The sequence below is a fragment of the Vulpes vulpes genome, chromosome 3 (assembly GCF_048418805.1).
Source record: "Vulpes vulpes isolate BD-2025 chromosome 3, VulVul3, whole genome shotgun sequence".
NCBI classification, from domain to species: domain Eukaryota; kingdom Metazoa; phylum Chordata; class Mammalia; order Carnivora; family Canidae; genus Vulpes; species Vulpes vulpes.
In genome coordinates, this window is record NC_132782.1 from 40,560,803 (window position 1) to 40,584,936 (window position 24,134).

The following is a 24,134-nucleotide window of genomic DNA, read 5'->3' on the forward strand; positions in this document are numbered from 1 at the left end:
CTGCCCTCAAACTCTATTCTAAGACACTCATATTAATAAGAATATGTATTTTTCTCACACAGGCTGGTTGCCACATTTAGTCAAAATTAATTAAATAGACACACGCACAAAATCACAGGTAGTCTAAGGTGGCTTAAAATATGCGAGATGATACTAAACATATGTACATACAATTCAAGTTTTCTTTTATTTATTTATTTATTTATTTATTTATTTATTTATTTATTTATGATAGTCACAGAGAGAGAGAGAGAGAGAGAGAGAGAGGCAGAGACATAGGCAGAGGGAGAAGCAGGCTCCGTGCACCGGGAGCCCAATGTGGGATTCGATCCTGGGTCTCCAGGATCGCGCCCTGGGCCAAAGGCAGGAGCCAAACCACTGCGCCACCAAGGGATCCCCACAATTCAAGTTTTCATCACAAACTTAGTGCCAAATAAAGCACATCTCTGTGAGAAACACTTCTTAGATGTTCTAACAAAAGAGTATGTTTTACATATAGAATTATGAACTTTATGGGGACAACTCATTATAGAAATGATAGAAGAGTTGGATATTAAAGAAGAAGGATTTTTTTTTTCCAGGAGAGAGGGGTAGTTTAGGTATAGGGATGTGCATGAGCAAAACCAGTGAACGTTCAGAGTAAAAACTTAGAAGGATTCTATTAATTACGTTGTATAAACTATGGCCTAAAAGTTGAGGGAAGACAATGGTGAATAAAAAGTGTTCACCACCATTATAATCTGTAGGAAAAGCGATTTAAATAACTCAGTTATAAAAATTAAAAATGGTGTAAGTGCGCGGTCTCTATACAGGGTGAAAATATTGTGGGACTGTAGAGAAAGGAGAGAACAGGGTAGTAACCCAAGAAGTGTTCTCAGATAAGATAGAATCTGAGCTAACACTTGAAGGAAGAGTAAGAATGTGAGAGGTCAAACCAGGGGAAATTCCAGGGCATTTCTGGGAGAGGAGAGAGGGAGAGTGAACTGAAGCACACAGAGAACGTTCGCAGACCATCGCAGATGCCAGTGAGACAGGAGAGTGGGGCTTTTTGGTGGCAAGGTAGGGATGGAAGGGGCAATGTCAGTGAAAGCTGGAAGGGTGGTTTGAAGCTGAGTGGCAGAAATGTTTGAGTCCTGGATTGAGGACCTTTGTCACTGGGATGAGACGAGAATGTCATGATTTGGTGTGTGTCTTGAGTTCAACAAAACCAAACTTCGAGAAATTTGGGGGTCATCCATGATGAGTGATTAACTGTCATTGTAGGCAGGAGATAGCAAATGATTGTGTTCAATGTGAGGAGACATGGCTGAAGCTGGAGGGCAGGAAAGCCTTTCACACAGGGAGAGGGAAGGAGTAGAGAAATGGGAGATTAAGAAAGCACTGCAGGGAGACAGGAAAGAGTATCTTGCACACAAAATTTTCATTCTTTGAAAATATATATTCAGACACATTGCCAGGGAATTTGGAGCACTTTGGCCTGCTGGACTTCAGCAAAGACCTGGAATACATGCTAAGCAGCTCTTTGAAATGTTGAGATGATATAGGATCCTCTACTCCCCTCTTCTTTATCTTCTCCTTCACCATGTCATCATCCAACCCAAAGTTCTTTATTCTATGAATCTATGATGTCACCCTCTACAACCTTTCCATACATAATTTTGTAACAAACCATAAAGGATAATTCTGTACAATAGCTGTTCAAGGATGTCTGAGTGGCCTGTCCTTGTCAATATGAAGGACAGGAAATGACTAGAATGGTATTCCCAGTAGTACTAAAAGAAATTTCTTTTAGATCCACAAAATGTATTGATCTAAAATCTATTCTTTAGGGTACTTTGATATCAAGCTAGTAATTTATAACCCTATTATGTTAAATCTTTTGTAGACATTTGCCCGTTTATTGACATATTTTAAAATTTTTCTTAGTATTAAAATTTTTTTTCTTATTGTATGATTTACCATTTTGATTCCCAACATTGGTAATTAGTGCCTCCCCTGGCTGATCAGTGTTGCTTTATTGTTACTAACTCTTATTACTACTTTTAAAAATAATTTTTGCTTCTGTTGAATTTCGCTGTTGCATCTTTTGTTTCTATTTCATAAATTCCTGCTCTTATATTTCTTCTACTTTCTATGGTCTTTCTTTCTTTCTTTCTTTCTTTCTTTCTTTCTTTCTTTCTTTCTTTCTTTTTCTTTCTTTCTTTCTTTCTCTTTCTTTTTTCTTTCTTATCTCTTTTTGAGATGACATTTAGAAGTAAATTTTTCAACTTTTCTTCTTTTCTAATATATGTAATTGAGGGTATGTATTTTTTTCAAAGCAGGACTTTAGCTGTTGCATTTCACAAGTTTTCTGATATTTATAGTGTTGCTACACTTTGAAAATACCATTCCTTTGGCTTCTGACCTTCATCATTGGTTATCTGTTATTTTTACTAACTTGTAAGGAATATGTCTATTTTCTTTGGATTACCTTAAGATACTCTCTTTGTTTTGTTTTGAACTTTGTGATGGTCCTATGTGTTGTTGTTTCCATATTTATTGTGTTTGGAGTTCATAGCACTTTTGACTCTACTGAATGACATTTTTGTTAGGATTTAGAAAATTCTTTTTTTCTTCTTTTTCAGGACTCCAGCTACAATTGTGGTAATTTCCTCCCTCTTTGTTCTCTACCATGTCTTAAATGTCTTTTAGGTCATTTTCTGTTTCTGTTTCTTTGTATTATTGTTGTTCTTTTATATCTTTATTTGGCAGGGGGCAGGGTGGAGAGGAGAAAGAAGGACAAGCAGAGCCTGACATGGGGCTCGATCTCACGATCCTGATCCCACAAATCAGGGCTTAACTTATTGAGCCACCCAAGTGCCCCTCTGTTTTTTTTTTTTTTTTCTCAATTCTTTTTTTTCTCTACATGCTTTAGTCTGGATATAATTTTATCTTTCATTTCTTTCTTTTTTAAAAAAGATTTTTTTTTTTTGAGAGAGAGAGATAGAGAGTACAAGAGCCCACAAGCAAGAGGAAGGGGCCAAGGGAAAGAGAGGGAGAAGCAAGCTCGCCATTCAGCCAGGAGCTCAATGCAAGGCAGATCCTAGGACCCTGGGATCATGACCTGAGCCGAAGGCAGATGCTTAACTGACTGAGCTACCCAGATGCCCCTAATTTTCTTTTTCTGATCTGTCTTCCTTTTTTTTTAAATAAAGATTTTATTTATTTATTCATGAGAGACACAGAGAGAGAGAGAGAGGCAGAGACACAGGCAGAGGGAGAAGCAGGCTCCATGCAGGGAGCCCAACATGGGACTCGATCCTGGGTCTCCAGGATCACATCCTGGGCTGAAGGCGACACTAAACCGCTGAGCCACCCAAGCTGCCCTGATCTGTCTTCCAGCTCAGTAGTCCCCATCTCAGCTCTGTCAAGTTAGATATTAATTTGATCTATTGTGTTTCTAATTGCAATTATTGTATTTTTCACTTCTAGAATTTATAATTTATCTTTTTTTAATAATTTATCATTTTTGGCTTTCAATTCTATGCTGAAATTCTTACTATATAATTGTTTGAATATATTAATTGGTTATTTTAAGGTTTGTGCTTGATAACTACTATTGTCTGGACTTTTTTCAACTTTGTTCCTCTTGCCTTTTTTTTTTTTCCCTCCTTATTTTTGGGTCATATGATCTTGTAGGCAGTTAAGATAAGGACAAGCCATTTTAACCCTATTAGATGAGTAGTCATGCTAAGGCCCATCTAATTCCAACTTACCCCTACACCTAAAGTGTGGCCCTCTGGGGTGCCCCAACTGACAGTCAGAGGTCTTTTCTAGGACTCCTTGTTGGTAAGCCCTAAACTTCGATTTTTGCTATCCAATCTTTCCAGTCTATTCAGCCTCTCCATCTCTTAGCTTCTTGTGATCAGTATACAGTAAGAAAAAATCATCCAGGACATTGGACTCATCTTTTTACCTCTCTGCATTTTTGGGGGGAACTTCTTTCATCTTGGAAATAATTTTCAATTTTATTATCCTTACTGCCTTAATAGCTATCCAATTCCTAAACATAAAAATGTATCTATCATATCTATCATCCATAATTTATCTACCTAATAGAGATAGAAAGATATATTTGTATGTCTATGTGTGTCTGTGTGTTGTCCAGTTTTTATTTTGTTTGGTTTTTCTTTTCCTTTTTTTTTTTTTTTTTTTTTTTTTTGGTGGGAGGATTCATCTACGGTAGCTCAGTATTACCAGACTATTAAAGTGCCTGATATAAACTCCTAAATATTCAATTTGTTCAATTAAAATAATTTTGTAAAAATAATTTGCCGGAGGTTCTGACATCCAATGTTAACCTTGAAACTCTATCATAGAATTGGTTGCTCAAAACAGAAATCAAAAAGAAGGTAAGAGAGAAAAGAAGAAGATGAAGAATTCTGCAAGAGAAAGTAGAGGCAGAGAAAGAAAGGAGAAAAAGAGGAAATACCATGGCAGAGATGAGTCAGATCATTCCAGGTCTCCAGATCAGTTTCATTCTGAGGCTACCTTTGTTTGTTTGTTGTTTCATTTTGTTTACGTTATATCTCTTTTTTGTCCCTGTCACTTCTTGTCACTTCAATCAACCCATCTGGTAAGTTCATGGCCAACCCAGTCACTGGATGCAACCCACGGTGCTTCATTTAGACTCTTTGTTGGCCTGTAGATCTAGGGCATATATTACCAGCACTTCTTGTACTTACTCCAGCTGGAAATGGGGAGTGAATGCTCTCCTTTTTCCCTCCTCCACCTCTGACCCTCCTTTAGGCCTTTCTTGGTGTTCCTGGCCATCTGCCTGACATCCAGAGTTGCCTGCATTCTGACAAGACAGAGTGGCTCACCTAGCTTCAGAACAACATCAGAAGTGCCAACACAAAGTAGACCAGATACACTATCCAAAATACCCCTCCGTGGTTATTCCAAACCAGGACGAAGCCAGGAGTTGTTCCAAAAATATATCACTATATTTTGGCCTGAGTGTCACTTCCCCACTTGGCAAGCTAGGGCTAGAGAAATTGGAACAGAGATTTCCTGTTAGCCTGTCTTATATTCTCTCCTTTCAGATATACATCTTTTACTTGTCCCATCTCTAGTATGACACAGTTGCCTCAGCTTTTACAATTATTTATAGCGTATCAGAAAGGAGCAGAAGCTCTACATTTTGTCTTTGATCTGCCCCAGAAGAATTTCAGCCAAACTGTTCCCTTCACACTAAACAGATGTTATTCAGTGAATAAATGATCAGCTCAATGAATATTCACTGTATATTTGTACTTTCATATCGTGGTTCACAGAACTCCCTCACTATATGTATTTTCTCTTTTTCTTGGCTTGGTGCAATTGTCCCCATCCTTTGGGGTCACCTCAAATCCCAAATCTCAGAGTGTCCGATCCCTATCCCAGTCTGCTCAATGTTTTTTTGTCAATCAACTATTAAAGCAGTTAATTTTTTGTTACTCATTGTGGTCAATCAAAAAACTTCCTTTAATGAGTACCAAACCATTTTATTGTAAAGATACCTTGCCTCTAGAAATAGATGGGAAGTTCCTTTGGAGCAGGAAAACAGCCTCCTCTTTTAATCCCTGTGTTGGGCTCCTGCCTGTAATTTACAAAGGATTATCCTCTATTTAAGATTGTCTTTCTTATCCTCAAAACCACAGTAGGGCAGAAAAGTAGCCTTATTTCAGTTTTCAAAGCGATCAAAAATTGAAGTACGGGAGCGTAGGTGATTTCTTCAAGGCCATATCCTTGATAAATGAAGAAGCCAGACTAGAACTAAATATTCTTACTTCAAAGCCAGTGACCCTTCCACTACAGCATATTCTTTTCCACTTTTTAAAACCCCTTTAAGCGTCCGATAAAGTCTTTCATGAGCTGTAAGGGCTCCATGAAGAATGAGTGGATAAATGAATAGATAGATGGTCTTTTCAACTCACCATTCAAACACCTAGTTAGAAATATGCCTAGTTGATATTTGCTTCAGAGTAAAAGAAGGAGTCTTCTGAGAGGATGGATGACATATATAAAGACAAGAGCATTAATTGTTGAGTGCGTAGATCAACATATGAGCATGGATCATTGTAAGAAATAACTAGCAACAACTAAAAGTCTCAGTGCAAACGATGGATTCCACTGTGTCATGTCAATATTTCTAAGTTTTGAATCAGACTGTTCACAGACTTGGGTAAATGGGCTCATTTACAAACGATCACCTTCTGCTCTTGTGCCTTAATTTACCCTTAACTTATTTGGATACACTCGTGGGCTGTGCCTTGTGCATGGGCACACTTGTCGACATCCAGAAAGCATCCAGATGACACAGTCACACTGATGGCATGATCAACTTCCCTGACCCAGCTCTCTGAGGGATGCTTTGAGGCATTTTGAGTAAGTTCATACTGCATGAAAAGAAGAAAAGTTGTTTTTGCAGCCTGAGACCAGATCTTCCAGGAACTGGCTTCTCCAGTTCCTGGAAGGTTTTGAAAATGTCAGACTATCTGTACATTGCCTTTCTGAGGGGTTGGTAGGGATTGCAAAGTATTATCACTGCCACTAATTTACTTTTCTGACAAAGAAAGGTTGTACTTAAAAATGTGGAAAAAGAGAAAGAAATCCTAATGATAGGTTCTTGAACATTATCAGCATTACTGTAAATTAGCTTTTGTGCTAGAACAGCCTATTTGGTGCCAGGAACAATTCTAAAGCTTTACAATACAAAACGGTGAGGTTTTAACACAATGCGGTCTAGACAGAACTTGTGCGACAATACAATCAAATCATTACTGTAAAGTTAAAAAAAAATAAAAGATGCAAAATTGCTTTTAATTATTTCTTGGTGCCAGATCCCACCCCTCTAAACGAAGCTATTTTTCACTGTTATTTCTTCTGTCCCAGAAGATTTTTTTTTTTTCAAGTAACTACCCTGGCCACAGGCAGTGATTTAAAATACTAGGGTTGAGGCTACAGTTTTACTTGTGCCCAAATTCAGATTGGCCATCAACTTTTCAGCTCAACTCTGCCATTGCCAGTTCTTCAATATACCTGTGTTGGGGAATTTAGACCCACAACGCTGCCAAGACCAGGGCCAATTGTTTCATAAGTTGGCAGGCTGGAGCTCTGCTGCAAGTCAGGACAGTGTCCTAGCAACCAAGTGACTCACCTCTTAAATTATCTCATTATTCTCTTACCCTAAATTGGGAGAAAGCTCATAATTTCCTTCCAATATATTTTCCTGCCACAGTGTAGTTTCTCTTTTAATTATATGCAGGAAAGAGGTTTTCATTGTGGTGGTGGCTTTCTTTTCCTTACCATTCAGGGCCTTTTAAAATAGAATACATTCTTCAATGAGTATATGTGTATATACACATATACATACACACACACATACACATATAAATTAAAATTTCATCTGTTGCTTCCTTTAATCTCTATTTTTTTTTAAATATACATTTTTTTTTTGTTGTTGGTTTAGGACCAGTTCCAACTTCCAATCCCCAATTTAGATTACATGCTCTGAAACTAACTCCAAACATTTACTGAGTTTGAAGGTCACAGTGCTATTGATTGATTTCTACTTATAATGTATGTTGTCCTAACATGAGTTGTGCTTTTTTCTATAACTTTGGGCTAAGTCCAAAAATGCAAGGATCAAAGCATCTGGACTTGTTGCTTTCATGTTTGGCATATAAAGGGGCTGGCAGTCACCAATGTGGTCTTGGCTGGGCCCTACTTGTTTTCATTCTCTGATGTGAAACAGTTGGGAATCACAGACCCTCCAACAACTAGAGTGGACTCAATAAAAATTGGCTTAATAATCTGCCAAGCATTTGGAAGTGCCAGTCTCCACAGTTTTTCAGCAGTTATTGGCCATGACATGTTTCTTTCTCTTTTTTTTAAGGAAAGAATTTGCTGTGAAATTAGTTTTGAGATCAACATTTGAAATAGGTAAACTATTCATCTCAGTAAACTGACTTTATCATCTTTGATCTCATTTAGTTCATTATTTTACATGTTCTATTTTTCTGATGTGATGGTTTCTTTTATCCGTTTGTCTGTTTCTCATGAAAATCAAACATGGAATACAACAAATCACGGCGAGGGCTTAAACATTTGACCATTCTATCGAAAGTCCACTAATTTAAGAAAGTTATCTAGTCATTTTAAACTTTCCAGTTATTTAGATATAAAACATCCCTTATTAAATAATTGAAATTTGACTCCAGTAAAAAAAATATTGAACATATTTATAAAGCACTATCAAAATGCCAACATTTATTTTGATTAGAGCGAGGAATTTTCCAAGTGGATTTTTACCTCCATTAAACTCCAGGGCAACGCTATTCTTTGCATTGAATTTTATTGCTATGAATATATTTCAAAAGGTGGAATTGTTAGCCAAGGCTTGTAAATATTTTCATTATTTACAAATTTCATTTGTTTTCAAACTCATCATCCATTTTTACCTTTCTTTACTGCCCTGCTTTCCACCAAAAAAAAAAAAAAAATGTACTTAACATACATTTGCTACAGATTATTAAGATATTCCAAAAGAAGGCTGTGCCAGGATAAATTTACTAGCATTGGAGATGAGGGGGAAAGGAGCAAAATTGGGAGGGTACATTAATATTTTTGCAGCTAAATTAGAGTCCTAATTTGAATTTGAACTTCTTAAGACATTGCAATCAGAAAAAAAGGAAGCAATAATAAGTTTAAAAATTAGAAAAGAAAAAATATTATGATTATTTGTTAATCATGTGTGTACTTTAAAAGTTTAAGAAAATGAATTCAACAGCTTCATAAGGAATAAATGCATTTGTTAAACTTGTTGAAGAAATGTTAATATTCTGAAATCATGCTGACGGATAAAACGGCATGTTAAAAAAGACAATGCACACTCTTTTCACAATGATAAATTATAGCAACTCAGAATGAATATAGAAGAATAAATTAACAGGATGCATAAGATCCATAAGAAAAAATCATACGATGCTACTGAGGAAACAAAATAAGATTTAAATAAATGGAAATGTTTATAATATTTTCAAATAGAGAGAGACAGCATCTTGAAGATTGTTCCTTAATTAATCTATATGTTTAATGTTAAATTCATAAGAAAATAATATTTTCTGGAAGCAGACATGCTGTGTCTAAAGTTCATGTAGAAAAATAAACAAGCAAGAGGAGGAGGAACCATTCTGTAAAATGAAAATAACGAGGGACGACGCCCAATGTTAAACCACATTATAATGCTATAATAATTAAAACAGTGTGATGCTGGCACATGACTAGACAGGTTGATTAATGGAATAGACCTAAAAGGCCAAAAATAGACTCAGATATGGATATGCATTTGGTATATAAAGGTGGCATTGCAAATTAGTAAGGAGAAAGGGTTTATTCAATAACTATGTTGCAACAATTGAGTAAAGACCGGGCAGAAAATGAAGTTGAATCCCTACCTCACATGCTACATCCAAATGAATTCCTAAATGCATCAAGCACTTAAGTCTGGGCAGCTCGGGTGGCTCAGTGGTTTAGCACCGCCTTTAGCCCAGGGCCTGATCCTGGAGACCCGGGATCAAGTCACACATCGGGCTCCCTGCATGGAGCCTGCTTCCCCCTCTGCCTGTGTCTCTGCCTCTCTCTCTCAATCTCTCTCTCTCTCTCTCTGTCTGTCTCTTTCTCTCTGTCTCTCATGAATATATAAATAAAATCTAAAAAAGAACCCCACTTAAATCCATAGGAGAATGTTTTTATAATCAGAGTGGAGAAGGGACTTTTCAAGTCAAATGTGACTCTAGAGGCCACTAAAAAAAAAAAAAAAAAAAAAGACAAACTCAACTTCACAAGTGGAAAAGAATTCTGCATAGATTAAATTTTAAAAAAAGTAAAATACAGAAAAGCTAGGAATCCATAAATTATATAAAAATAAAGGAATTGTGGGGCATCTGGGTAGCTCAGCCAGTTAAGCATTGGACTCTTGATCTCAACTCAGACCATGATCTCAGGGTTATGAGATCCAGCTCCTACAAGTCCTGTGACAGCCTGTTTTTTTTTTTCCTTCTCCCTCCGTCCTCCATGCACTCATTATCTCTCTCTCTTAAGTAAGTAAATATTAAATAAATAAATAAATAAATAAATAAATCATTTTTTTCTCACCTATGAGTATTCCTTTGAATAATTAGGAAAAAATGAACGCAATGAAAGTGAAGCAAATAATGTCAGACACTGTGGGTAAGGAGAAAATAAATGGCTATTTAACAAATAAAAAAATTTCCAACCTTATTTACAATGACAGAATTTTAAATTAAAACTATATGGGGATAAGCCTTTTACTTTTCAGTCTGAAAAACAAAATCTCAAAGCTTGATATGTCTTAATAAGAATGTAGCAAAACCTGCTTTTTCATGAATTGATGTCAATAAACTGGAACAATTTCTGTGGCAAGCAATTTGACAATACCCAAACTTGTATAGCCCTTTGACCAAGCAATTCTGCTTCTAAGAATTCATTGCACAGATATGCATGTTCATGCACAGAATGACATTACCTCACTAGTTACTGCAGAACTGTCTTTTATCAGAGCATTAAAACAACCTAACTGGACTTTAGTGGGAGGCAAGAAATAAATTATACCATATCCACAAAGTAGAAGATTATGTTGCTGTTAAAAGGATGTAGTATAAATTAGGAGTTTTACTTTTCTCACACAGAAGCTGTCTAGTGCTATCGCACTGACACCATTTATGCCAGCAAAGATCCAGGCTGCTGCTTTCTTTCTTTCAATTTTCACTGTGTGACTTACCACTTACTTATTACAGATGGTTGTCCATTTTCTTACATCTTAGTGATATTGTAGACAGAAAGAAGTGGAATTGTGTAATCTGTAAGGTTCCAAAAAACATTCCTAGAAGCCCGATGAGCTTCTGCTTCCCTCTCATTGGCCAGAGCTGTATTGAATAGCTGCTCAAATCACAAGGCATCTTGGAAATATTGTGTTTTAGCTGGGCATATATTTACCCAGAACAGATGAGCTTCCATTATATGGAAGGAGAGATTGTCGGGGATTGGGCAGAAGTGTGTGTGTCTGTGTGTGCACTTGTGTGCACACATGGATGTGTCCACATGTGCATGCACCCGCCCTTGTGCACCACATGTATGCAGTGGATATGTATGAGGAGAAATAAGAAACAGGTGGTTTTAGCTTCCTCTTAGGAGGAAAATAAAAAAATAGGTATCAGTAGAAATCCCTTTGGTTGTATAATCTTCTATAATTTTTGAATTTTGTACTTCAGACATATATTTTTTTCTTCTCTTATCCACTTCATTTTGCAGCCTCTTCTTTCTGATATTTTAGTTTTTACAAATTTAACCTAAACATTTTATGACTATGTGAATAATAAATTCTTACTATCAGAGATTAGGAAAGGAGATAAAGGATAAAGAAGGAAAAGATAACTCCAATAACTCCAACCTCCAAAAACTATGGTTAACATTCTCATATCTTTAGTCTCTTCTCTAGGAGATATTTGTTCATGTATGGAGATTATATTACATGAATAATTTCATTTCCTAATTTTTCCTTAATGACATATAATAAACATTTTCTAGTGGCCACCAAACACTTTTATATATATATATAAATTTATTTTTTATTGGTGTTCAATTTGCCAACATATAGTTATTTATTACAAAAATATTTTAATGAAAAATGGTACCTCCTTTTAAAATGCTTTTCAATAAAACTCTTCAAAATTTCAAATTTATATAATTTTTTTTTAGATTTTATTTATTCATGAGAGACACACAGAGAGAGCCAGAGACACACAGGTAGAGGGAAAGCTGGCTCCCTGCGGGGAGCCCGATGTGGGTCTGATCCCCCGACCCAGGATCCAGGATCAAACCCTGAGCCAAAGGCAGACACTCAACTGCTGAGCCACCCAGGAGCCCCTAAATTCACATAACATCTTAATCAAATGCTTTAATATTAAAAGTGTAATACTACCATATAATTTGCACCATTATAAAAATCTATTAACCTCTTCATGGACAGAAGGATTTGGGGTAAAACTTTAGTTCTGTGGGCAGTATGGCTCAGAGGAAATTAGTGGCAATTTCTCTAGCTTCTATTTTCTCATGTACAACATGGAGATAGGGTTTTTGTTGGAACATTAAACTAGATAACGTATGTAATACATCTAGCATAGTACCAGGTGGGGTAAGTGTTTCATAAATGGAACCTACTATTTCTATGATTATCGTAATAATTACTATTCCTGAGAATATTCATATGAGGCTGTGTATTTTCTCTCTAAATAGTGTTAAAAGAAATGATGATATAAGATTGGCCAGCTTAGAAATAGTACAATAACAAAACTATCCTAAGGAACAATAGCTTATCTTATGTCTTAACCAAAATCTGAGAGCATCATAGTTTCTATGAATTTTATATCATATGATATGAGTATTTAAGTCACTGTAAAATGGATATATCCTCTATGTTGAACATTATTAATATTAGATTCTAGACACTGCATTCAAACAACTAGTCTTAAATACATTTCTACCATTTAAAAGGAAATTGAAGTTTCTGATTCAACTACAAATATGTAGACCTTAACTTTCATTGGCAATTTGTTGCAAAACCGACTTTCCAAAAAGTCAGGATGTGTTGAAATATAGAATTTAGTAGGCCCAAAGTTTAAATACCATTATCAGAATATGTCCCACAACTCAAATGCAAAAGATTATGATTGAAGAAACCCTTCATATTGTTAAAATTTTATACATAAAAGACTAACACCATTTATTAAGCAGTTGGCTCTCTTTTGCAATCTATTTCCCACAAAAGAAACAAAGATTTTTCTGTCTCCTGAAAAGACATTTTTATCTATAAATGTGAGAGAGGAAAATCAACTGAACAAGTAGGTACCTGGTGACCAGGGAAGCTCAAACACTTTTGTCATCTCAGCAGCTGCACACTACACTCATCATATCTGTTCTTTTGGGGTGGGAGGGAAGATGAAACATTCCATGTCCTGGTTCTTAAAGGTGGCTTGCAAATAGTGAAAACTTTTTAAAGTTAAACATTTGAAAGCCAGGGGTCAAATCTACCGTTATAGTGTGCCCCGTTCAATATTTAGCACAGTTGACTATTTTAGGATCTTACTGTTTCTCTTTTTTAATTAAATATATATTGAACTCGAAGAATGTCTAATATTGATTTAATTCTGCAAATGTATGAGGTTTCAGAAATCTTTGTAAATCAACCATATATTCGAAATTCCCACTTCCTTTGGGAATTGGAAATAGCATTTCTAATACATAAGCAAAGGCAACTGAAAGAAAGACATTTGATTTACCCCAAGGCTCTTGAAATGTTAGTGTCACAGCTTTAAAAAGTAACAGAATTTTAGTCAGTTGTTTAGAAAGGTTGTCTTTAACTCTTGGCCAAAATATGCAAGTCTTGCAGTTTTCCAAACCATTAACTGTATCAGCAACACAGATACATGGGGAGGAATGCTGAAACCACAAGGGGTTGAATATGTTTCTTTGTGCTCCCTTACCCGGTGTCCTTCCCTAGCATGGCTGTGTCTTCCACATTTCAGTTTTTAAGATGTTCCTTCCCTTAGCTTCCCCCCTCCTCATTCCAAAGCCACGCTGGGGAGGGCTCTGAAGAGGGGAGGGACTGTGGTAACTACAGTGTGCCCCAAGCCATAGGAAAGAAGCAGCTAAATAATGATCATTGTGAGCTTTCTATCTTTGCATACTAATACTGATGTGTATTGTTGGGTTTTTTTTTAAAAGATTTTATTTATTTATTCATGAGAGATGCAAAGAGAGAGGAAGAGACAGGCAGAGGGAGAAGCAGGATCCCTGGATCCCTCCAGGGAGTCCGATGCAGGACTCCATCCTAGAACCCTGGGATTAGGACCTGAGTTGAAGGCAGATGCTAGGCCGCTGAGCAACCCAGGTGCCCCAATACTGCTGTTTCTATAGTAAACATTGTGGCATTCCTTTCAGATTCTTCTAGTAGGTAAATTTTAGGATAGGAAGCATTTCTTTCATCATTTCTTCAAAGCACCAGCAAACTTTTAGGTTTTCACAATTTGCACATATAATCCTTGAAACGAAGAGAGGTACCTCAGTGAGAGAACATATGTGAGAAAGAGGGAGGGGGCCGGGGAGGGAAAAGGGAAGAAAACAATGTTAGGTTATACAACTCTTGTATCCTTAAAGACAGCTTGGAGACATGGGAACCATATGTGAATTTTTAGCTAATAAAATAAAATGCCAAAATGTGGTGGCTAAAGCTATTGCACCCAAAATGTAATTGGACATATGCTCATTTACTTGCTTATAATCAAAACATTTAAAAAAAACTGTTTTAAACTCAGGCTAGGTGTAAGTATTGGACTAACTTGATTTATGTAATTATCTCACATGGAAAGAATGCATTTGTGCCATGGTGTTATTATTCCATTAAGAAAAGTAAACAATGTATAAGCTGGAAGAGATAATACTCAAGCAAAACCAAAAAGTTCCTATTGCCTATGTTGAAAAGAGGAAAAGAACTTATTAATTTCACACTGCAACTATTTTCCAGTGAACATGTTATTTGGCTGGTGTGCTTGCTGTAGATTTATCATGTTCACGCAAATGAATGTCAGTCTGTTTAGGTAATCAATGCAAATTTCATTTCGTTAGTCAAAAATAACAACTTTTACAAGTCTGGTGAAATTGCCAGAATGTCAGGCTTTGGTTGCTAAACTCAGTTTATGTATGGCACGGATCTAAATTTCTCATATGAATTCATTCAAGAATACCAAAATAGGTTTGGGTTTCCCTTTTCCAAAGGCCCTTTTTGGTTGGTCAATTCCATTTATTCACTTATTTGTTGGTTGATTAGTTAGTTGGTATATGAAGCACTTAGAAAAAAGCAGTTATTAAAAAAAAAGATACAATCCTGAAATAGGTTATATACATAGACATTAATTAGGGATTAAATATGGTAGAAAAAGCAAGATAAAAATCAGATTTTTAAAAAGTTAAACAATTACCAGAGATAATAAGAAATTTGACTCAATAATGAAGAACTATTTACATGTTTTTATTATCTCAGAAAACATTTAAGTAGGAACTTTAAAGGAGACCAGATGACAGAATTAAATGGAGAAAGTTAAAACTCAAATTTCCTTCCTCAAAACAAGGCAAAGTAAGAAACTAAACAAAGACTTATGAAATATGTACAGATGTTTGCAAAGCAACTTTTCAGCCCATTTAAGAACATAATCCGACCTGAGAAATGGTGGTGGGACTTGACAGTCCACCGTGCCCACATGCTTCTATCATGTCATGTCATGAAACATCTAAATATATGGTTGGCCAAGAATTCACAAACTATTTATAATCAATAACTTCTTGAGCACTTATCCTATATTTATGATACAAAGAATTATTACAGGGTGAAGTTTGTCAGCAAAATATTTCGGAGACGGTAAGTTGGAAGGTAGATTGATGAGAGGCCAGTGGTGAGGAGGACATGTCCAGGATGTGTGACTGTGGAAGCACAATCGTAAGGCTAGAGAAACAATGCAGATCTAGAAAGAGGAGCATCAGGAGGCTAGAGACAGACGTGCATGTTTGAAGGCAATGGTGGGACGCCTGGGTGGCTCAGCGGTTGAGCATCTGCCTTCGGCTCAGGGCATGATCCCACAGTTCTGGAATCGAGTCCCGCATTGGGCTCCCTGCTTCTCCCTCTGCCTATGTCTCTGCCTGCCTCTCTCTCTCTGTGTCTTTCATGAATAAATAAATAAAATCTTAAAAAAAAACAATGGTGAAAATCGAGAACGTTTTAAGGTGTTAAAAAGAAAAAAAAAAAGAAATTCTATTGAATTGAAATCCTAAAATAAAGTTAGTACTTTAAATTCTGTATTGAATTTTAAATTGTATCACATTTGTGTTGAATTTTAAAATCAATACAGAAGCTTTTAAATACATTTCTCATCATACAGCTGGCTAGACATGAGGAATAAGCAGCAGGGGGTTTATAGAAAGAAGACATGTAGACTGACTGTGAGGGCATGTATTGGTTTGTGTCAGGTGTAGTGGAAGAAGGGACTCTGTGCTCTATCGTGCAGCCATTGAATTAGAATTGTGTCCTCATGGCATCTAGAGCACAGAAACTCAACTGCTGAAGAGTCAACTGGTGGACTGGAAAAAATATGGATCAAAATAACTTAGGAAAAAAGAATCACAAGATCATATCAATGTAGAGCAAAGCTGAAGACAACAGAATAAGAATGAAAATGAAAAGTAAGTTTATTTATTTATTTATTTTTTTTTTGAAAAGTAAGTTTATTTAAAATACCCTTTCTATAAAACAAAATCATGTCCTTAGGAACAGAGGGGGAAAGATCCTTATTCAATATTGGAACCAGCCTTGGATTATCTGTATCATCTCTGAATTTAAAATGAAAAAGGGAGTAGGTCTTCCTAAATCAACAACCAGTGACCAGTGTGTCAACTCTAAAGCTCCAACAAGAAATCCTCAAAGCATGTTCGGTGTTTTTAAGCCAAGTTTACTGATTGTTGTTCAAACTTCCAAAAACAAGCCTTGAATATAAATGACATATATTGAAATATATAAATAACATATATAAGTATATATTGAATTCTTCCATTTACTAAATGTTAATTATATGGCAGGTCAATATGTCAGGTGACCTAATTATATCATACTAGTTAAGAATATGAATTTTCTGGTCACATTACCTACATAAAAATTCTAACTTTGTCATCAGTAACTTTGGTACCTTCGGCCAGGTGTCCTTTCTCTCAGTCCCCTCATCTTTAGAATCCAAATAATAATATTTGCTTCATACCTCAAAGGACTGTGGTTAAAATCAGTTGGAATATTACAAGCACGATGCTTAGAATACTGGCCAACATATAATAAGCACTCAATAAGCAATACATGCTAATCCTCACAATGCTACAAAGTCATGAAAATTGAAGCTCATAGATTTTAAGAATTTTGTGCAAGTTCATCCATCTAGTTAGTGGCCAGGCTGGGATTTTAACCCAGATGCGTCTGACTAGCCGGTCTTCACAGTGCTTCATTAGTTCGTATTCACAAGCTGGACCTCTGTCTTACCCTGCAATTGGCCTACCAGGTGTTGGGACACAGAAATGGGTGAGCCTCACAGAGCTCCATTTCCCCCACCCCCCGGGGCACAAAGACTGTCAAACATTCCTTACTCTCCCCTGACCTCTGCAGAATTCAGTGAACCTAATCTACAGATCCAAAAACTCAACTCATTAAAAAAAAAAAAAAAAAAAGAGAGAGAATGAAAAAAAAAGTTCAAATTTCTTCAGAAAACCCAGAATGGCTCTTCAGTTTGTTTGTTTGCTTAGGCTCATGTAACCTCCCAAGGAAAACATTTCAGATTTTGGAGAGAAGTTGATTTTTGGTGCTAAGAAAAAAATGACATGATAACTGGACAGAGCTGGCTCCAGAGAGGGCAACAGCGTATAAAATCATGAGACACTTCAACCATCCTGTTAAGGTTAGAAAAATCCATTACCAAGTTGTAGAAGGAAAACAACTTGCGGAAATATCATCGAGGGCCGACCGTTTCCAATCACTGGTACTCCATTCATTATATGCTTGAGTGGTTCCAGGAACAACAGAAGACCGTGCACTGTTACAATGCCAAGGACAAGAAAGGCAACTCAGCCTGTCGGGCTGACTTCCCCTCACAGCAATCCGAACATTTCAGGCTTCGCTTCCCTTGCCCAGATGAGTTAGTCACTAGGGAAGTGAAGCCATGGCCAAGGACTCCTTTCTCAGAGAAGACTCACTGCTCTCTTGTGAACTGTCGCCTGGTTGCACATTCTTCAGGCCTAGCACACACAGGCTCTGTTTGGAAGGCACTAGAATGATATGGCAATCCATCTTCATTCTGTCTTCCCTTGGTTCTTTAAGAGCTTACAGCAGGGGACCACTATCTTCATACAGTACCACTAATTCTTATACTACCCCCTCCAAAACTGTCGCCCTGTTTAGATAAGGAAACAGACACTCACGATATTAAGCTTAAAGGAGCAATTGCCAGCCAGCAAAAGAAATGGGGCTTGTACCCAGGTCTGTAGAGTTCTAAAACCCATGACCTTCCACACAGCAGTTTAGCATGGTTCGGTAGGATGAAAAATGCAGAGTCCATAGTAGAGTGTAGGAAAAAATAAATAAAAATTTTATTGGAGCAAATCTCAAAAATTGGTGCCGTTGAAAAAGTGGAAAATTTCCGTGAGGAGAGCGTCTGGGTAAGACAGAAAAAAGAAAGAAAGAAAGAAAGTTTGTCTAGTAAATATTTTATCACAAAAGAATGGGTGGGCCAAGGCAAGATAGAATTTCGGCTTGCCTGGGGGGTCCCATATATTAGCTCTAAGCAGACAAATGGTCAACAGCCAGGATGAATAAAGTATGCAGCCGTAATGAAGCATTATTTTTAAATTCCTATTTGACATGCTGATTCGTTTGTATTCAATTCAGACTTTCAGACTGAAATAGTCATTTTTGCTGGGCTTAAGCACACACATCCCAGACTTACTTTGTAAATTTAGTGATTTGTTTATGAGTTAAATTTATGGTGGGACCTTAAACTTGGTGGAGAATCTTTAAATATTAAGTCTGGGTACTGTTTTGAAGTGAAGGCCCTGATATTAAGACTATATTATTTCTAGGTACCCAAACCACACATCCAAAAATAAGAAAGCTAGTTGCATAATCTTGAAATGGCATTATTTGATTCACATATTTGGCAATGATTGCTTAAATATGTGAGAGACTTTTGTAAAAAGAGTTAGCAACTGGAGTTTATCACATAGGGGTGCCTTAAAAGCTCGCCCCCTACAGTGTAGCCCAGAGCTTGTATTAGATGGCTCTGTACTCTGTGTGTGTGGGTGTGTGTGTTTGTTTTTATTTTTTCGGAGAGAGAGATGGGGAGGGGCAGAAGGAGAGAGAGAGAGACTCTTAAGCAGGCTCCATAACCAGCATGGAGCTCCACTCGGGAGCTTGATCTCACAACCCCAAGTTGGCCTTTTAACCCACAGAGTCCCCCGGGGCGCCCCTAGATGCTTATATTCTTATCACTGGTTCCAGATTGAACCGTGGTTAATTTGTCCCTTAGCATTTTTGTTCTCTAAGAAAATATTGTAACTTAGAATAATAAATTTGGCTTTATTGATTCACTTTCTATTTTCCACTCTTTGTAGGGTTTTGTCCTAGTATCTCCAGCTCAAGAAAGAATAAATTTATGCAGGGCTTGAGTTAGGGAACAGCTGGTATTGAAAATGTTTCTCTTCTTTAAGCCCTCTCCCTTTCTTATCCAAACAGAGAAAAGACAGATCTGTTTTTTCCTACTCAAAAGGAGTGGAGTGAAATCCAAGTCCTCCAAAAAAGAGACGGAATGCTGTTCTACCTCACTACTCACTCTTACTCCAAACTTTAACTTTTGGACTCACATCATTTTTAGAATGTTAAGCCATTTTTCAAAGACATTAGACTCCCAAGAGGTAGGTGAGGATTAGTTCCAATTTAAGCAAAATTTAGACACATGGATTTTAAAAAACAAAACAAAACAAACAAGCTGGATGCTCCTTTTGTCTTCCTTTTTAGACCACGAAGTTACGACATTGAAAACAAACCAGAGTGTTCACAGCATCGCAAACTGCACTCCTTCCACCCTCCAGTCTTTCGAAAGGAGGTTTGGGAAGACATGAGCTGTTGAGAAGTTGCCAGTTAAGAAGTCAGTTTGGAAGCCACTTTAAACCAAAGTTGCGTAATCAGAACTGTTGGTCTTAAGTATGTGTTTGAGTAATGTATTAAATGGCATTAACATGGACAGTAAAACTCTTGCATTATTTTCTTCCCTGGAGGCATATAATGCAAAACTTCATTGACTGGAGCCAGTTTGGTAAATGGGGCAGAAAATGCCTGTAGAACTGATGTAATGTTACAAAGAAAGCGGAGCATAAGATGGCATATAAACTCCTAATGGTATTGTTTCCTAGATTCTCCTTGTGCAGCAAAGTGAGTATCGTTGCTGCTTTTAGGGGAATAGCCCGATTACAGTTAAGGCACCAATGTATACGCTGCCTGGCACACATATGACTATGGGGCACAGATTAGAATTCATTTCATCGAGCTTTAATTTCATGTTCAGCCCCTTAAAAGTTCCATATCTTTTAAATATGCTGCCAGCAACCTGTTATCTGGTATAATGAAAAGCAGTGTAACCACTCACCAAATAAAATCCCATATAAAATCTAAACCTCAGTTTCACTTTTCAGGCACTGGTTTCATTGCTTCTTCCACCCACCCCTTTCTCTCTGCCAGAGCCTCTAATGAGCAGCAACTCTGGCCAAACCCTGCCAAGTGTGAGCAGGTGGGTTTGATGGGATGTGAAATGTAGTTTGCCTCTAACAAGACTACCATTCGCTGGCAAGACCACATGGATATTAGGCAGAGAGCGAGAAAAATCTAAGCAGATGTTTACCAATAAGAATGAAAATGAAGCATACCGTTCAATAATACTGCATTTGAATAGTGCTCCTTATACGTCACAGCACATTTAAAGAAATATCTCTGCTAGGATTTCTTTTGTACTTGTTAAGCGTAAAATAAGTCGATTTCTAGAGAGAGGAACACAGTTCTTTTCATCTTCACAAAGCCCAGAATAGCAGAAGATGTTTGGATGACATAACCATCCATTCATCCTTTCATTCATTATTTTCAAAAAAAAAAAAAAAAACAACTGAGAAATTCCAAAATAATTATTTCTACTTATTTGGTAGACAAACCAGTGACCATAACTGTGAGGTTTATGGAACAAAAACAAGATTATTTATCGTTACTTTGATTTGACTATCAAGTAATTTTCTAACAGAAAGACCTAATATTTTCATAGCTAATACCATATATGTTTGGTTTAAATTATGCTCTATATATGTTATGAGAAGAAAGAAATATGCTAAAGGAACTCAAGGCTGAATGTGAGAATCAAAACAGATGACGTGATATGGAAAGCATTTTGAAAGTGGTGAAACATTTCACAGACTTACAAGCTTATTATTATCTTTAGAGGTGAGATGGCGTAGGGGAGAGAGTGGACAGAGGGGGAAGTCAGGTACAAAAACTTTGCGACTAGCCAGTGTGTGGAGCTGTGCAGGGCATTTACCCTCTTAAAGACTTAGTTTCTGGTTATTTAAAAATTCCCTGTAATAACTGCCCCGTCCATCCACCACCCAAGCTTCTTGCGAGAGTCAAATGGATTTGAAATCACTCTTTTGAACTGCAGAGCACAATAAGTAATTTAGAAATTTGTGAAATGTGTTCTTGATTATAGTCACTATTGAGGAGAACTACAGCACAATTTCAGAAATAAGGAAATTTCGGGAGCCCATTTTATACAAATGCAGGAAATCAAATACTTTAGAAGCTTTCGTTTATAAATGTGGTCTGTATTAATAAGAGACTATCCAAAAAAAAAGAGAGACTATCCAATTAAAGCCTTTGGACCTAGAAGTATAAACACAAATACAGTTCACAGATTTCTTAATTGACTTGCTATATTGAAAATAGCCACATCATTTTTTTTAACTTACACTTTTCCTTTTAATACAAAAGAATGTGTAACGTATACATTACAAAGTGATATAAAATACAATAAGAAATATGTTATTAAGCCCAAGAATGTGCCCAACAATGATGAGCCTACAAACAAGGATGGAAGTAAGAATGTGTATATGAAATGGAGTCATGGTAAAAATAGGGGAGATTCTTATAAGGGTTTAACTGAAAAGAATTAATACTACACAAGCGACGACTAAGACTTCCCATATCTTCTCTATCTGCAGTTCACCCTTAAACAACATGGGCTTCAACTGTGTGGGTCTCCTTTTATGAGGGTTTTTTATAGTACAGTACTGCAAATATACTTACTTTCTCTCCCTTATGATTTCTTAATAATGTTTTCTTTATTCTGGACTATTTTACTGTTAGAATACAGTACATATCGCATAGAACCTACCAAATATGTGGTAATGGACTGTTCATGCTATCAATAAGGCTTCTGGTCGCTGGTGGGCTATTAGTAGTTAAGTGTTGGAGTCAAAAGTTCCACGCAGATTTTCAGCTGGATCAGCACCCCTCACCCCCACATTGTTCACAGGTCAACTACCTTGTGTTGTCAAATTCTTAGTTTCTGCAATTGAGCGGGTACAACGATGGCTATCACATTTCATCTTAATTTTCATTTCTCTTATTACTACTGAGATTGAACTACTTTTCATAACTTTGCTTACTAAAAAAATCTTTCTTTTTGTGAAACTTCTGTTCATATTATTGCCCAGTTTCCTGTAGAGTAATAGTATTGTTGACTTAGGAGGTTTCTTTTTAATATCGGAGGCAATCATACTCTTCTGTTGGTCATAAGTATTGCAAATATCTTCTCAGAGCTTGTGACTTGTATTTTTGTATTTTCATTTTCTTTCGAGGCACAGAAATTGTTAACGGAATCATAGTCATCAATCTTTTCTTCGTGGTTAGTGCTTTTATGCATTATTTAAGAAAGTCTTCTTTACCCTGATTTCAGGGTGATCTCTCCTATATTATTTTGAAAAATGCTTACAGTTTTATATTTCATATGGAAATCTTTAAATCATTAGCTTTAATATGATGAGAGGAGGGCCCTAATTTAATTTTTTAATATAAATTGACTTTTTAAAGCTACGTTTATCAAATAGCCTTTCATTTCCCCAGTGATGTGCTATGCTATATTTATCAAGGTTTCTTCTGTGCCTGTTCTTTTATTCTGTCCTGTGGTCAATCTGTGTATCCACTGTGCCAATACCGCACTTTCTTATTTATTAAGGCTTTATCTTAATATTTAATATCCAGTAGGACAAATCACCCCTCTTTATTCTTCCTCATGAATAACTTAGCTAATGTTGGCTCTTTTCTCTTCTCTGCAAATATTAGAATCTGATTTAAAAATCCTACATAAAACTTAGAATTTTAATCAGAATAGCATTAAAGCTATAGATCAGTTTGGAGACGTTTGATATCTCTATAACATTGACTATATCTAACTAGAAAGTATCTCTCCATTAATTTAGGTGTTGGTTAAATTATTTGAATAAAGTTTTAAAATATTATTACATTATGTCTTGCACATCTTTTGTTTGATTTCCCCCGAGAGATTATAGCTTTTACTACTTTTACAAATGGCGTTTAAAATTTTTTTCTGAGTTTTGTTGCTACTCTAAAAATATTGATTACTGTATATTAATTTAATATTCTGTTAACTTGGTATGTATAGTCATATTATATTCAACAACTCATGTTAGATTCTTTTGTTGTTGTTTCTTCCTTTTGGTGTCTTTAATGTTTTTTTATTTTCTTAGAGGACCATCAGGGATGGTTGAGGCTTGCCTCTAGCCTAATATAAATGTAATAAATGTAAATTTTTGTAAATACCATAATTGTGCTTAAGAGGAATGCATATGTTATAATTTAGGGTATAATCTCTACTATATCAAATTTATCAAAACTTTCACATAAATATATATATTGTATCTGATCAATCAATCAATCAGGTCTCTTAAAATAAATAAAATAAAATAAAATAATATCTTTTGCTATCAGCCTTTTTAAATCTTTATGCATTAGGGGTGTCTCATAAATTCTATATAGCTTTATTTCCTTAATTCTATTGGAATTATTTGGCCTTTGACAAATTATAACTATTGACATATTAGTTAATATAAATTTTTATTTTTATATTCAGATTTTCTATCCTTTTTTCTCCTGTCTTGTCTTTTATTTTTTTATTTATTTTTTTTCTGTCTTGTCTTTTAAAAATTGATTGGTAGAAGTAGAAATTTCTATTATTGTTTTCTGTTTTTCTTGCCCAGCTTTGGACTTTGCAATTTTTTTGACAGATTTTACTTAACAAAATCTAAAGTTAAACAATGTGTTAATTCCCACTCTTCAACCAGAAACATCTTGAATAATGTGTCTTAACCAGGTCTAGTTAGTCTGTAGTCCATAT